This window comes from Candoia aspera, chromosome 1 (assembly GCF_035149785.1).
Source record: "Candoia aspera isolate rCanAsp1 chromosome 1, rCanAsp1.hap2, whole genome shotgun sequence".
NCBI classification, from domain to species: Eukaryota; Metazoa; Chordata; class Lepidosauria; order Squamata; family Boidae; genus Candoia; species Candoia aspera.
Genome location: NC_086153.1, coordinates 68,040,787 through 68,053,324, shown reverse-complemented (window position 1 = coordinate 68,053,324; position 12,538 = coordinate 68,040,787). Strand labels below are relative to the sequence as shown.

General features: G+C 38.8%; 1 protein-coding gene across 3 annotated transcripts in view; it reads right to left on the bottom strand.

Annotated features, from left to right (window-relative positions):
- Positions 1–12,538, bottom strand: part of SMYD3 (SET and MYND domain containing 3) — a 349,832-nt gene that overhangs the window by 148,794 nt on the left and 188,500 nt on the right. The window contains exon 1 of one of the 3 annotated variants that reach the window (XM_063306120.1): positions 12,423–12,504. The exons of the other annotated variants lie outside the window; for them this stretch is intronic. The gene's annotated coding sequence lies outside the window, so the exon portion shown is untranslated. Of the gene's footprint in view, positions 1–12,422; positions 12,505–12,538 lie in introns of those variants that run through there. 3 annotated transcript variants of the gene reach the window in all.

Genomic DNA, 12,538 nt, shown 5'->3' with positions numbered 1-12,538 from the left:
AGTGAAAAAAATCCGTTAAAGTAGTTCAATTAAAAACACAGGTGTTGCATTTGCACAACATAAACATTCTATAGTCAGCTGTTGTGTGGTTTAGTGTTCTTGGTTTATGATTCAATTAAGAGTACTGTAAAGGAATGCAGAGATGAAGGAATGTATGAGCCATTAAGGGAGGAAAAATAACTCAGTCCTGGGAAAGTATTGAAAGAAACTCAAAATAATTCCATGATTCTGTATGGTATAAAATGGGGCAGAGAGAAACTCTGACAAGCATTCTTGGAATTCTTGCACTATCTATTTCCTGACCTGGTCTCCCTTGAAGGGCTGACAGTACAAACTCCCAGAACACGGGTTAATTCAGTAGCCAGTTTAAGCATGTTATATGAAACCAGCCATTATGTTTTCACAACTAGAGGGGAAGATGAAAGTCAGTCTTTGTCCTTGAATGACAGGTATACTTTAACACCAACAACACGTACCACTGACCTTTTAAATTTTAAAACACCAGTCAGTTTCTTTTGTAGATCCAATGAAACATCCTTTTCTAAGTCATTCTCTTGGCCTGTCAGTTGTAAATCCACTTTCGATACCATCTCTATCTCGTCAGGTAAAATTTGTTCTATATCTGTCATTTCTTCAATAACATCTTTTGGACATGGTCTATCCACAGAAGCAGACATCATTACTGATATTGTTGATATTGTGGCTACTATTTTCTGACTCCATTCTTCAAAAGTCTCCTTCGGTATTTTCATTGTTTACATCATTTTGTAGCCATGTATTTTTTTTCCTCTACCTAAAATCTTTAGTCCCCTTTAGTGTCTGGTTTTTAAAATCATGAAATTACTTATCTTTGTTAAGTCTTGCAAAAACCAAAACAGGATCTATTTCCCACAAGAAGCTGTTCTTTATAATTACTTCCAAAATCTTATTGTAAAAGTTTCAATATTCCATATTTATCTGGACCCTTAGTCTGTTTATAATTTTCTAAGATCAAAATCTTACTTAGGTTTTTGCTGTTTATTTCAGATTCTTTAAATTCTTAAGCTTACAATTAAAGTTTTCTTCTGTTCAGGACTGAAGGCAAACTCAACCAGCGTTTTCAAACTTGTCATTACAAAGGTCTCTAATAGCTTAGAAGTAGTTAATGAGCAATATCCAAAAGTGATTAGCAAGTGAGGTTAGTGAACTTAGTGTCCTTTAAAAGATGCCAACTGTGGTTGCAAGCAAGACAGCTATTCCTGTCGTCTCCCAGAGCTCTGTCATGGCCCAGGACTCAGACTCTGATGAAGCTGCTCCAGCTAAACCAGTGAAATGTCAGCCTCAGGAGACACCAAATCAGGAATCACGTGAGGCTGATCAAACACAGGCACGATTGGAACAGCTGGAGCAGTCAGATGATGATGTACGGCCTCCAAGCCTTTAGACTCAGGGAGTAGAGTGGACAGCAGAGCAAAGACACTCAGTGAGGCTCCTTGCCAACCAAGGGAGTAACTCTTTTAATTCAAGGCAGCTGGCTGCAGCCTGATTTAAGAGGCAGCCCTGACCCATGTTTCTCCATGGAAACAGCCATCTGATCTCCTGCTCTGGCATGTCATTCCTGTAATTCTGCTCATGATTCTTGAAACCCTGACCTTTGGACTGGCTGACAAACCTGATGTAGCTTTCTGAACTTCGGACTGGATTTGACTTCTTTTCTGCGTGTCCTTACTGAAACTAGGCAAGCTTTCCTTCCTAGAGATTCTGGGAAGTAGGCAAACTACCGAGGCAAGCTTTCTTTCCCAGAGATTCTGTTCTGATTTACATTCCTTTCCTTGTCTGCTGTTATCTGCTCAGCCTTGAGTAAATTCCTATTTTCACCTAGCAACTGAGTGTGTGTGAGTTTGAAACCTGAAACAGGACTCACTCAAACTGCTGTTCTGCAGTCTCCTTGGGAGGAGCAGCCTCCTGGAGCACATGTGGGCAATCTCCTGGCCTCTCCATGTCCAGAGAGGTTTCAAAGAGCTGGTCAACTCACCAGCTCTTCATTCTTCGCTGCCACTGTCAGCTCCACTTTTGTGGAGACGTCTTCAGCCTGCCATTGCTCCCCCAAAAGCCTCAACACGTACCACTGACCAATGAATTCAGTCTACAAAATCCCTAATTTAAAGTCAACTTGAAGTGTGACTTGAAGTCGCAATCTTCATGGTTTAAAACACTGGTTGATTTTTAATTTTTTTATTACTTTCCTGATTTTTCAGTATTCCCTGCTTTTGTAACCACTCAATAAAGAGTTCTGGAGAACTCAAAATTTGCCTTTTCAATCAATCAATCCTGCTTTAGAAAAACAAGCAAAATGTTGGTTTAAAAAGTAGGGTGTTCAGATAAATCTTCTCTTCCTATACCCATTAAAATGTTACAAGTAGAAGTATGGAAAGTTAATTGTAATTCTGCAGATTGAACAAACAGTATGGCACATGGAGACCAGGGAAAACAGCACCCTGACCACCCATCTCAAGAGACTAAGAATCAAGCTGAGTTTATATACTGGGTAAGGAAGCCAGAGCTCCAAACTCTTTAAAAATAGGGATTATCTTTAGGTTGGCAACAACAACAAACTTTATTAAGATCATAGACCAGAACCGAGATCAAGCAAATAGATATAATATGAGAAAAGTAAAACAATAATTGTCAATATATCATTACAAGCAGAAGTCTAAGTCCTTCTTGTACCATGTATTGAGCTCAATACAATGAGCTCCTGACTCTCATAGAACAAGTCCATTCCTATGAAATGAAGGTAGCTGATCTGGAGATGCTTAGACAGCCAGAGAGAATGTGAAAGGACACGATATATTCTTTTCACGACAAGGATGACAATTTCCTTGCTGACAGGGAGAAGGAAAGCCTTGGGAGAGGAGGATGTCATTTTGAGGATAAGGAAGAACCCGATCCTTGAGTGATAAACCCGTATAATCTTACATGGAAGATACTGCTCCAAGAGTTAGAGAGCTTCTGACTAATCATTAGAAACATAAACAGATGGGTTGGGTGATGCATGTAAAGAATGCATGGAGACTTGCTAGATAAGTTGCTAGATACTGCTGGGGAGGAGGTTGGCATAAATCACACTGGGAAATGTAGTCACGCAGTCCTGGAAGCTAAACTTAGGTATTAGATTGAATTCCAGGACTTCCAAGGTCAATTTCTCAGAAATGATACCCATTCCACATGCTGGTCCAGGTTAATAGACAAAGCTCAGGGATCTTAGGAAAAGGGATTTGGTTTGTTAAGCACTGGAAATGTTTTGGGACAAGCCAAATCTGTATACTAGAGATTGTTTGTAATGCCAACATTTGTAATGCAATTATCCCAATTTATGGTACATCTGGACTACATTGTATGTCACACTTCAAACAGGACTAGCAGAGCTGGAACAACTGCAGATGAGGGCCTCCAAAATTATCAAAAGCCTCATTTTTTTTCCTGTGAGAAAAGGATACATCATCTGGGATCCTTTAGCTTGGGGGGAAAATGAATGGGGATGCGTTCAAGGTATATAAAATCATGCATTTCTTGGAGAGAAAGGTTTTTCTCCTCAAATACTCCTCTCAAATACAAGAGCAGAGTCATCCAATGAAATTGACTGAAAAGAGATTTAGTACTCACAAAAGAAAGTACTTCACAGAGCACAAAACCTGTGGACTTCATTAGGGCAACTGTTGAGGTGACGGCCATTAACTTGATGGCTTTAAAGGGGGCTGGATAAAATCATGAAGCTGGGTCTATCAAGGGCTATTAATAGCAAAGATTGTGATTCTGGGGTTGGGCCAGCATACCAGCTAATGAAGCTGATTGGAAAGAGAATTAGAATACACAAAAGAGAATACTTCTTCACACAGCACATAATTAACATTTGGAATGTGTAAATGGAAGACACAATAATGATGGTCAGTATAGGACAGGTCTATAATGGGCTATTCATCTTGAAGCCTGAATGTTAGCTTTTCTTAGAAACAAAATGCTGGACTGAAATGGGCCTTGGACTGATCAGCAGGGCTGTTCTTATATCCTAATGCATACGGTTGCAACAGAAAAGAACAGAAAAGATAGCACTAGAAGCAACAGAATGGAAGAGCCCCATAATGGCTTTCTATAAATTACAGAGTAGGTCTGACATTTTATAGGAACTTATCATTTCTTGATGAAATTACCAACAAACCATGCTAAATTATAAACCAGTATTTATTTATTTACTTCAGCACAAAAAGGTACCAGAACAGCTTACTTAAAACAAAACAGTATTTTGTTGAAACAAGATAACTCAAGAATTGTTTCTTACAACGGGCTTCCAGTGGGGGACATGGTGAGTGAACAGCTGTGTCCGTGAGTTCTGTGGACAGAACTGACAATGCAGCAGTTTTTTGGGCGCAGGCAGGCTTTTTCCTGAAGCCCGGAGCATTTTCACAGAGAAAGAAAACACTTGGAATCATCCCATCTGCCCTCCGGAACAGTGATTTTGTCATGAGTGCCGTTGAGCTGAAGACATCAGCGCAATGGCACACATGACAATAACAAGGAAACAGGGGAAGGGGCTCAAGATAAGTAGCCATCAACTTACAAAGACTAAAGGACAAGAGACAATGGCTAAGCGGATCACGAGGCACACCCAAGCTGTTAGCACTAGCGCAACGGAGATCGCCCAGCTGACAGCAATCACCGGAGGAATAGGGAAACCGATGATGGGCGATCCCGGAGCGCCAGCGGGGCCTCGCAACCCCTCACCTACCGGCAAGACAGCGTGTTGGACAAAGGGGGGTGACGTAACCGCGAGTGAGGGGGCGCTGACCGGCGCGGGGTATTTAAACCCCGCACCGGCGCGCTCCTGTCACTCTCAGCTTTTTTCTATCACTGTATCTACACTGCGAATAAACCAGAGCCTGCTTCATCGGAATCAGCGTCTGTGTATTACTCGGAGGTAGGCAGCGCATGACAGATTTGCAGCCAGAGAATTGCAAACAGCATCTGCCTTAATCTGATAAGAGCTGCCGGGAGACCGGGACGTCACCTTTTTCCAAGCTGCGCTGTAGCCTTAAGAGACACTAAGTTGAGCCACCCCATTTCTAAATCACCCTATATACATATACGTGTGTATTGTGTATGTATGCGTATGTGTATATATATATACACACACACACACATACACATACACACACACTATATATATCAAGTTATGTACCCTAAGAGACACTTTTTACACCAAGGAGAAGCCTTCTCTCTTGGTGCTTATCATTATTTCTGGGATTAATTTTTACAATTTTTAAAAAAATTTTGGCATGTTCCCCTTTTAAATACTTTTAAATACTAAGGAGGATTGAGAATAAATAATCACCTCCTTGCTATTATTTTTGTGTTGAAGTTGAAGAATTTAATGTTTTCCTACATGTTGAATCTGCTGTGTTGAATTTTCAGCTTTCTGTGGCCACTTTCCCTGGGAGCTGCTTGTTAGCATACTTTCTCTTATGTCAACAACTTTCAGAGATTTTCTATGAACTCATTAACTCCCACTTTTGCTAATCAAGTATCTAGGGGGCGCCATAATCTACTGCCTGAAACATGTAGGATTTTAAGGAGACTTTCTCAGAGTGCTGTTGTGAAATTAAACAGTCCATTAAACAGATCTTTTCTGACTCTTGTCAAGTTATTTTGCAAGATATTTGGGACAATGTAGAAAATACCAACTTTAAAATGTGTCATCTGGCTGGGGAAGGTGTGGAAGAAGTTGAGGAACTCAACAACGATGATAGAAATGTCTTTACTGATAGTGAGATAGAAGTTTTTGCAGATAATGACCAGATTGTGGAACTGAAGGAATTACATGGACAGATCGAATTGTAAATTATAAATAGAATTGTTTTTCTGATGGAAAGTTGTGGGGAAAAAGAGGTTCTTTTCTATAGGAGGTTTTTTGCTGAGAAGTCTGATTTTTTTAGGGGGGCAGTTGGGCTTTTTTATTTTTCTTTGAAAAATGCCCTGTGTATATTGTGGAGATACCTAAATGGTTTTGGTCTATTTTGATGTGGGGTAAGGATTTGAGAATGTTTATCTGGATTGCTTTTAAGGCTTGTTTGACTTCATATTTTTTTCAATTATTTGAATTAAGATTAATAAGGTATAAACAATAAATGCCAGTTTTAGGTTTAATAAGATTAAGATTGCTATAATTGTAGTATTATTAATTTTAAGAGTAGACCATTTGTATCTGGATTGCTTTTAAGGTTTGATTTTTAAGATTTGTAAGATATGACAATAACTCTTTGGTTTTAGGTTTAACATGGTTAAGAGTGTTATAGCATTATTAATTATATAAAGGTAGACAATTTAAATCCTTTTATAATTTGATTTTTATTATAGGTAAAGGTAAAGGTTTCCCTTGACGTAAAGTCCAGTCGTGTCCGACTCTAGGGGGCGGTGCTCATCTCCGTTTCTAAGCCTTAGAGCCGGCGTTGTCATAGACACTTCCGGGTCATGTGGCCAGCATGACTCACGGAACGCCGTTACCTTCCCGCCAAAGCGGTACCAATTAATCTACTCACATTTGCATGTTTTCGAACTGCTTGGTGTGCAGGAGCTGGGACTAGCAACGGGAGCTCACCCCGCCGCGCGGTTTCGAACCGCCGACCTTCCGATCGACAGCTCAGCGGTTTAGGAAATAATTAAATAAATGTTTTTGGGGGAAGTTGATTTAGAGGTTTATATATTTCTTTTTCTTTTAATATAAGGGGAAGGAGCAATTGTGTTTAGTGATTTTTATAATGTGTTAGTGGAATGATTTATAGAAATAATGTGATCTTGGTTTGATATAGAGTAAGGGATTGATTATGGAAACTGCTGTATATTCTTGGTGTTGAAAGTCGGAAGTCATTTATTTTTGTAATCTTTAAAAAAAAATTCTCTTCTTGTGCTTCATACTTTTTTAGTTTTTTTCTTTTTGTAGTTTTTTTCTTTTTTGTAGTTTTTATCTTTGTTTCAAACTTAATAAAATTCTTATTATTAAAAAAATAATAATTGTTTCTTACAACAACCCAATTTAATGCAGCTATAATGCTTTAATAGGAGTAACACAACCAGACATTGCTGGCCTTCTTCTCAGGACAGCTGGAACAGAGAAGGAGCACCAACACTGCTGGCACTCAGCCGAGCCAATCAAATACTCTTATACTCTATCTCCCCTTCTACCTGAGGTGGACAGAATGAGAGCTGGCTGAGAGGTGGGGAATATTATGTATGGGGAAGAGGCAATGCCTGATGAAGCAGCTTCTTGGGCAGGAGGTTGGCAATGAGCTTCCCTATCTTTCTCTGCCCCTTTTGCAGTCAGAGAGGAATACAGGCCTGAGACTTCAGTATGTCATATGTTTTATATGCATTTCTACCCAGGTAAGTAAAAGAAATACCAAGCCCATGTAGTCTTTAAAAATTCTCTTGATGGGACAGAATCCCTAGCACTGTGATTTTATGAAACCCATTATTACATTATCATTTTAATTAAGGGTACATGCAGCAAGGAAAGGGTTACCAAGTATATGACGTGTGAAAATGTATTAAAAGAGTGAAGAAAGCAACGATGAGCTTGTTTTCTTATTATTAATTTAATACTCTTATAATCTACCTGATTTACTGAGGTAAGGCATGATTTAGCATGCTGTGATCCAGTGTATGAAATCATTCAGCTTGAGGTTTTTGCTGTTCTGACAAAACACATCCTAGATGGATCAGACAGAAAGATGATGAACTGAACTCTATGTGCCCATCTATAAAAAAAACTGGCACAAAGGACAAAGGCATCCCTGTCATTTCAAAACATGCAGGGTAAAATCACTCCCTTCCAATAAAATGGGGGAGGGGGAGTATCTGAAGGCATCATTAGGAACATACTATAAAGAGGATCAAATGAAAATTGTATGTAACTTGACCAAGGGAAATTTAACTTGACAACAATAAGCTAAACTTTTTTGTGCTTCTGTAACAATCTTAGCCTGTTAATTCTATTAGCTTCATTACAAAAGACCTCCAGACTGTCAAAATTCTTAAAATTTACTGAGCCAAAAAAACCTGTTTGAGTCCATTAGGATACTGATAGCAAATGAGATTATGATGCACTAACACATGAAGATTAATATAAATGAAAAATGAGAGTCATGTTTCATGTAGTTTTATGTCTAAGAGCAAAAACAGATGAATAATGGTCTAATATAAGCTATCTGTTATAGGGCTGCATCATAAACCAAATATTCATACTACATTCATGCCTGGGGTTCCTACATCACATTAAACCATGTTATTAACTAACTATATGCTGAACAAGCACAACACAAATTACCTTCAGAGTGGGACAATGGGGTTGTCATTGCCTTGATGTCCTGACTGACAATCTTAGTTTGGAGATTAACAGGAGAGCATGTGATCCTATTGATCCTATTGTTTCTTCTCCTCAACAGTTTTTGTTCTTTGCAATGACAAGCTTCCACATTGCTTGGCAAACAGGAGGCATTGCTTTGCAGTGATTTCAGTCTTCTCTGTCATGTAGATTTCAAATGGTAGCTTACAGAGTATGGCTCTTTGAAATGAGAATTATTTCTTCAGGGCTTCTCTCTCCAGTGCTTTTCAGGGTCTACATGAAACAGTTGGAGGAAATCTTCAAGAGAAATCTACTGGGTACATTTGCCCTGCAGTTGCCCTCTAAACTGAGGCAACAACCAGAACTTGTCTTACCAGCTTTGGCTGTGTAAAGGGGGCGCTCACAAATAAATGCACACAGATTGGGCCCCAAATCTTCCTGCCACAACCCCAGTACACCCTCCCATATCTCCTGGGAACAGCCAACTAGGTAGTGATGCCACCAGCGACTTTATTCTAAAAAAAAGCCTTCTCTGCCAATGGTTTACCAGGGAAGAAGCAAACGACAATCCTCCTTCCTCACTTGCCAAAACAAGCAGCCAGTTCCTTTTCCCAGAATTAGCATCACTGATTCATTAAGTAGTCAAATCTTAAATCAAATCTTTCCTAATCTCCAAACCCGGTTTTAAGGATTGAAGCTTCTTTTCCTACATAGCTTTTAGCCAGCCATGGAGGAGAGACATTTTGACTCCTCTTGTGAAAAGACAAAATAGTTGACCTGAAAATGGTGTGCAAACAGACTGGTAGCCTTCAAGCATGATTACGGCAATGTACCGTACGTATGGCTTTCTTTACATCTAGTCCAGAAATTTCACTTGGTTGAGAACTTGGCAGCCAGGCTGGTCTTTGGAAAGACTCAAATCAAATTACTCTTGTGTAGAAAGCTGTACAGCAGCTGCCAACATTTTCTTAGGTGAAATACAAAGTGCTGGTCTACAGATGCCACAGGCTCATCTGGCAGCAGCTCAGCACTGAACTCTCTCTATAGCTCTATAGCTTTGGATTTGAAAAGACCAGGCTCTTTGTTTACTTCAAAAATGTTTTTAAAATGCACCTTTTTGAAGAAGCTTTTGCTTGCTGGAAGGTTACATTTAAAATTTTAATTTAATACTCTGGTTTTATTCATCTATTTTAAACTGCTGCAAGATTCTATTAGCTGATAGTATAAAACTTACTTCTATAAAACAATAAGCCACAGGAGTCTGGTTCACACTTAATATTAAGCAATGATCTATTGTTTATAACCATACTTTCTCTCATTGCACAAAGCAAAAATCAAACCAATTACAGGACAACATTAAACATTATCTACAGAAATATAACAAGCAAAAAAAGCATCTGTAAACGTTCTAACCAAATTGTGCCAGCAAATCTGGAGAATAACAGTGGCCAATAGATTGGAAGAAGTCAACCTACACACCAGTACCAAAGAAAGGAGATTTAACAGAGCATGCCGACTGTTGTACAATAACCTTAATTTCATATGGTATCAAAGTAATGCTAAAGATCATCCAATGCATATTATAGCCCTGCATGGAAAGGGAAATGCCAGATGTTCAAGCTGGCTTTAAGAAAGGCTTAGGAACATGAGACAGTATTGCTGATGCATGCTGGATAATTGAGAAAATGCCAATTTGTATTTGGTATTTTGTTTTCTATGTTTATCATCTATGTATCTTGTAGCAGCATTTATGCTGTCTTTTATTGTGGGCAGCCATATAAATTTCTTAAATAAATAGCCAAGAGATACCATAAATGAATGAATGAATGAATGAATGAATGAATGAATGATTCATTGATTACAGAAATTGTGCCAATTATGTTGATAAGTGTCAAGCTGTGGAATATGCTTAGAAAAACATAAATTTCAGAACATCTCATTATCCTCATGCAAAACCTATTCACAGATCAGGAAGTCACAGTTCAGATGGAATATGGCAAAATAGCCTGGCTCTAGGTTGGCAAAAGAGTGAGATGAGGTTTCCCCTTATTTATTCAAACTATATGCTGAATATATATTGAGAGAAGTTGGATTGGAAGAAGATGAACAGAGTTTTAAAACTGAAAAAAGAAACATCAGTAACTTGTGCTGTGCTGATGACACTACTTTGATAACTGAAAAGGCAAATGATCTGCAAGCTCTAGTAATGAAAATCAAGGAGCAGAATGAAAAAATGGGACTAAGATTAAACATTAAGAAGACTAAACTAATGACAATAGGTACAGCAACCAGACTTAGAACTGACAATGGAGATACTGAAAAGGTAGATAGCTTCTGCCTTTTAGGATCAACCATCAACAGTAACGGAACCAGCAGTCAAGAAATACACCACACAATAGTATTTGGAAGTGTAGCAATGAAACCCTTTGAGGAGTGCAGAATTAGAGGCAATGGAAAAGCACTGGGGGCCGAATCAACAAACTTAGGACGTCTGGGCTACCAGTCCAAATCAACAGACTCAGGATGTCTCTGTACGTGTCAGGAAAGAGAAGAAGGAAGGTTGGGGGCTGTGCTGTTGGACCCCAGGTGCCTGTGTTATCAGTGTCTAAGTCAAGGGTAGAGTGGCAAATCCACAAACTCATGATGTCTACCAGTATATGTGCCAAGTCAAGGGCAAGGTGGAGTACGTGACAACTTGGGCATCCCAACGCTATAGGGCAATGACCCCTAGCCAATTAGCATCCTAAGAAACACACCCAAGACCGAAATTTTGGAGAACACAGAACATGCTAAAGACTATTATGGGGTGGTACGTAGCATGTAAAGGTACTGCACAGGTGTGTCAACAATAAGCTTTTGTTTATTGAATAAATTGCTGTAGAACTGTATAAAACTGCCACGTGTTGTGTGTTCGGCACGTCCTCCCCTTGCACAAGGAGTGCCCGCTTTCTTCTAGATGTCTGGAATAAACTAACTTGATTCTCCCGCCCCATGTGGTCATTGGCTTATCATACTGGGAGAACGGACAGACCGTGATTTGCAGCCAACACCTTGTTAAAGATATTCAGCTGCTGGGATATGTCTATACCTACAAAAATCAAAATCATACAGGCAATGGCTTTCCCTGTGACATTCTATGGAAGCGACTTCTCCGACTCCTGAGAATACCATGGACAGCCAAGAAAACAAGCTACTAGATCATCAAACAAATCAACCCAGAGTTCTCACTTAAGACACAAATGACCAGACTCAAATTATCCTACTTCGGACATACTGTGCGAAGACCTAGCTCTCTAGAAAAGACTCTAATGCTGGGAAAGATGGAAGGAAAGAGAAGAGGATGACCAGAAGCAGGGTGAATGGACTCACTTATAGTGGCAATGAAGACCTGAAAGTCAAGACTGACTCAAAAGTAGAAAAAAAATCACAAGTACAAGATAGCAGTTTGATCTTAGCTTACTTTAGATTATTGCAGTTTCAGCAGGACCGGCAGCAAACCACAACGACACCAAAATGATAATACATGTGTGATGTCATAATAATACAAATACCTCCATGGTCTATGGAATTTCCAAAACATGTGGCTTTTAAACCAGCTACCCACTTCTTTTTTTCCTTTCCTTTTTTCCCTTTGGATTTGTCTTTTATTGTATGAAAAAAATCTTAATAAATATAAATTAAAAAATAAACCAGCAACTCACAATATGTACATCATTTTTCAACCACACAGTAGTATGTGACATAGATTTGTAAAAATGTAAGTTATCTTACTGATTCTGTTGACATAGATGCTTACCATAAGCATTCAGTATTAGCTAGGAATGCTTCAACCGCTTCATAAGTTCTGTTCAATGAATTATTGAAAATGAAGAAAATCACTATTTTAGAAAAAATCTATACTAATTACAAGTCTCTGGAGATATTAGAAAAGGCAGTGAGAATGTTTGGAATTATTAAGAAATTGATGAAAAATGCAATGGTACTCTTGTCACATGCAGAAAAATATTTAATAACTTTTTGACTATTGTAGATGGAATAGGATACTTACAGAGGAAGCAGATCTCTATCCTAATATCACCGTAATCAACAAGTCTTAAATTCCACCAATTTAAAGTCCACAGTATTTTCCATTACAAATACATAATGGATTAAATGAAGGACCTA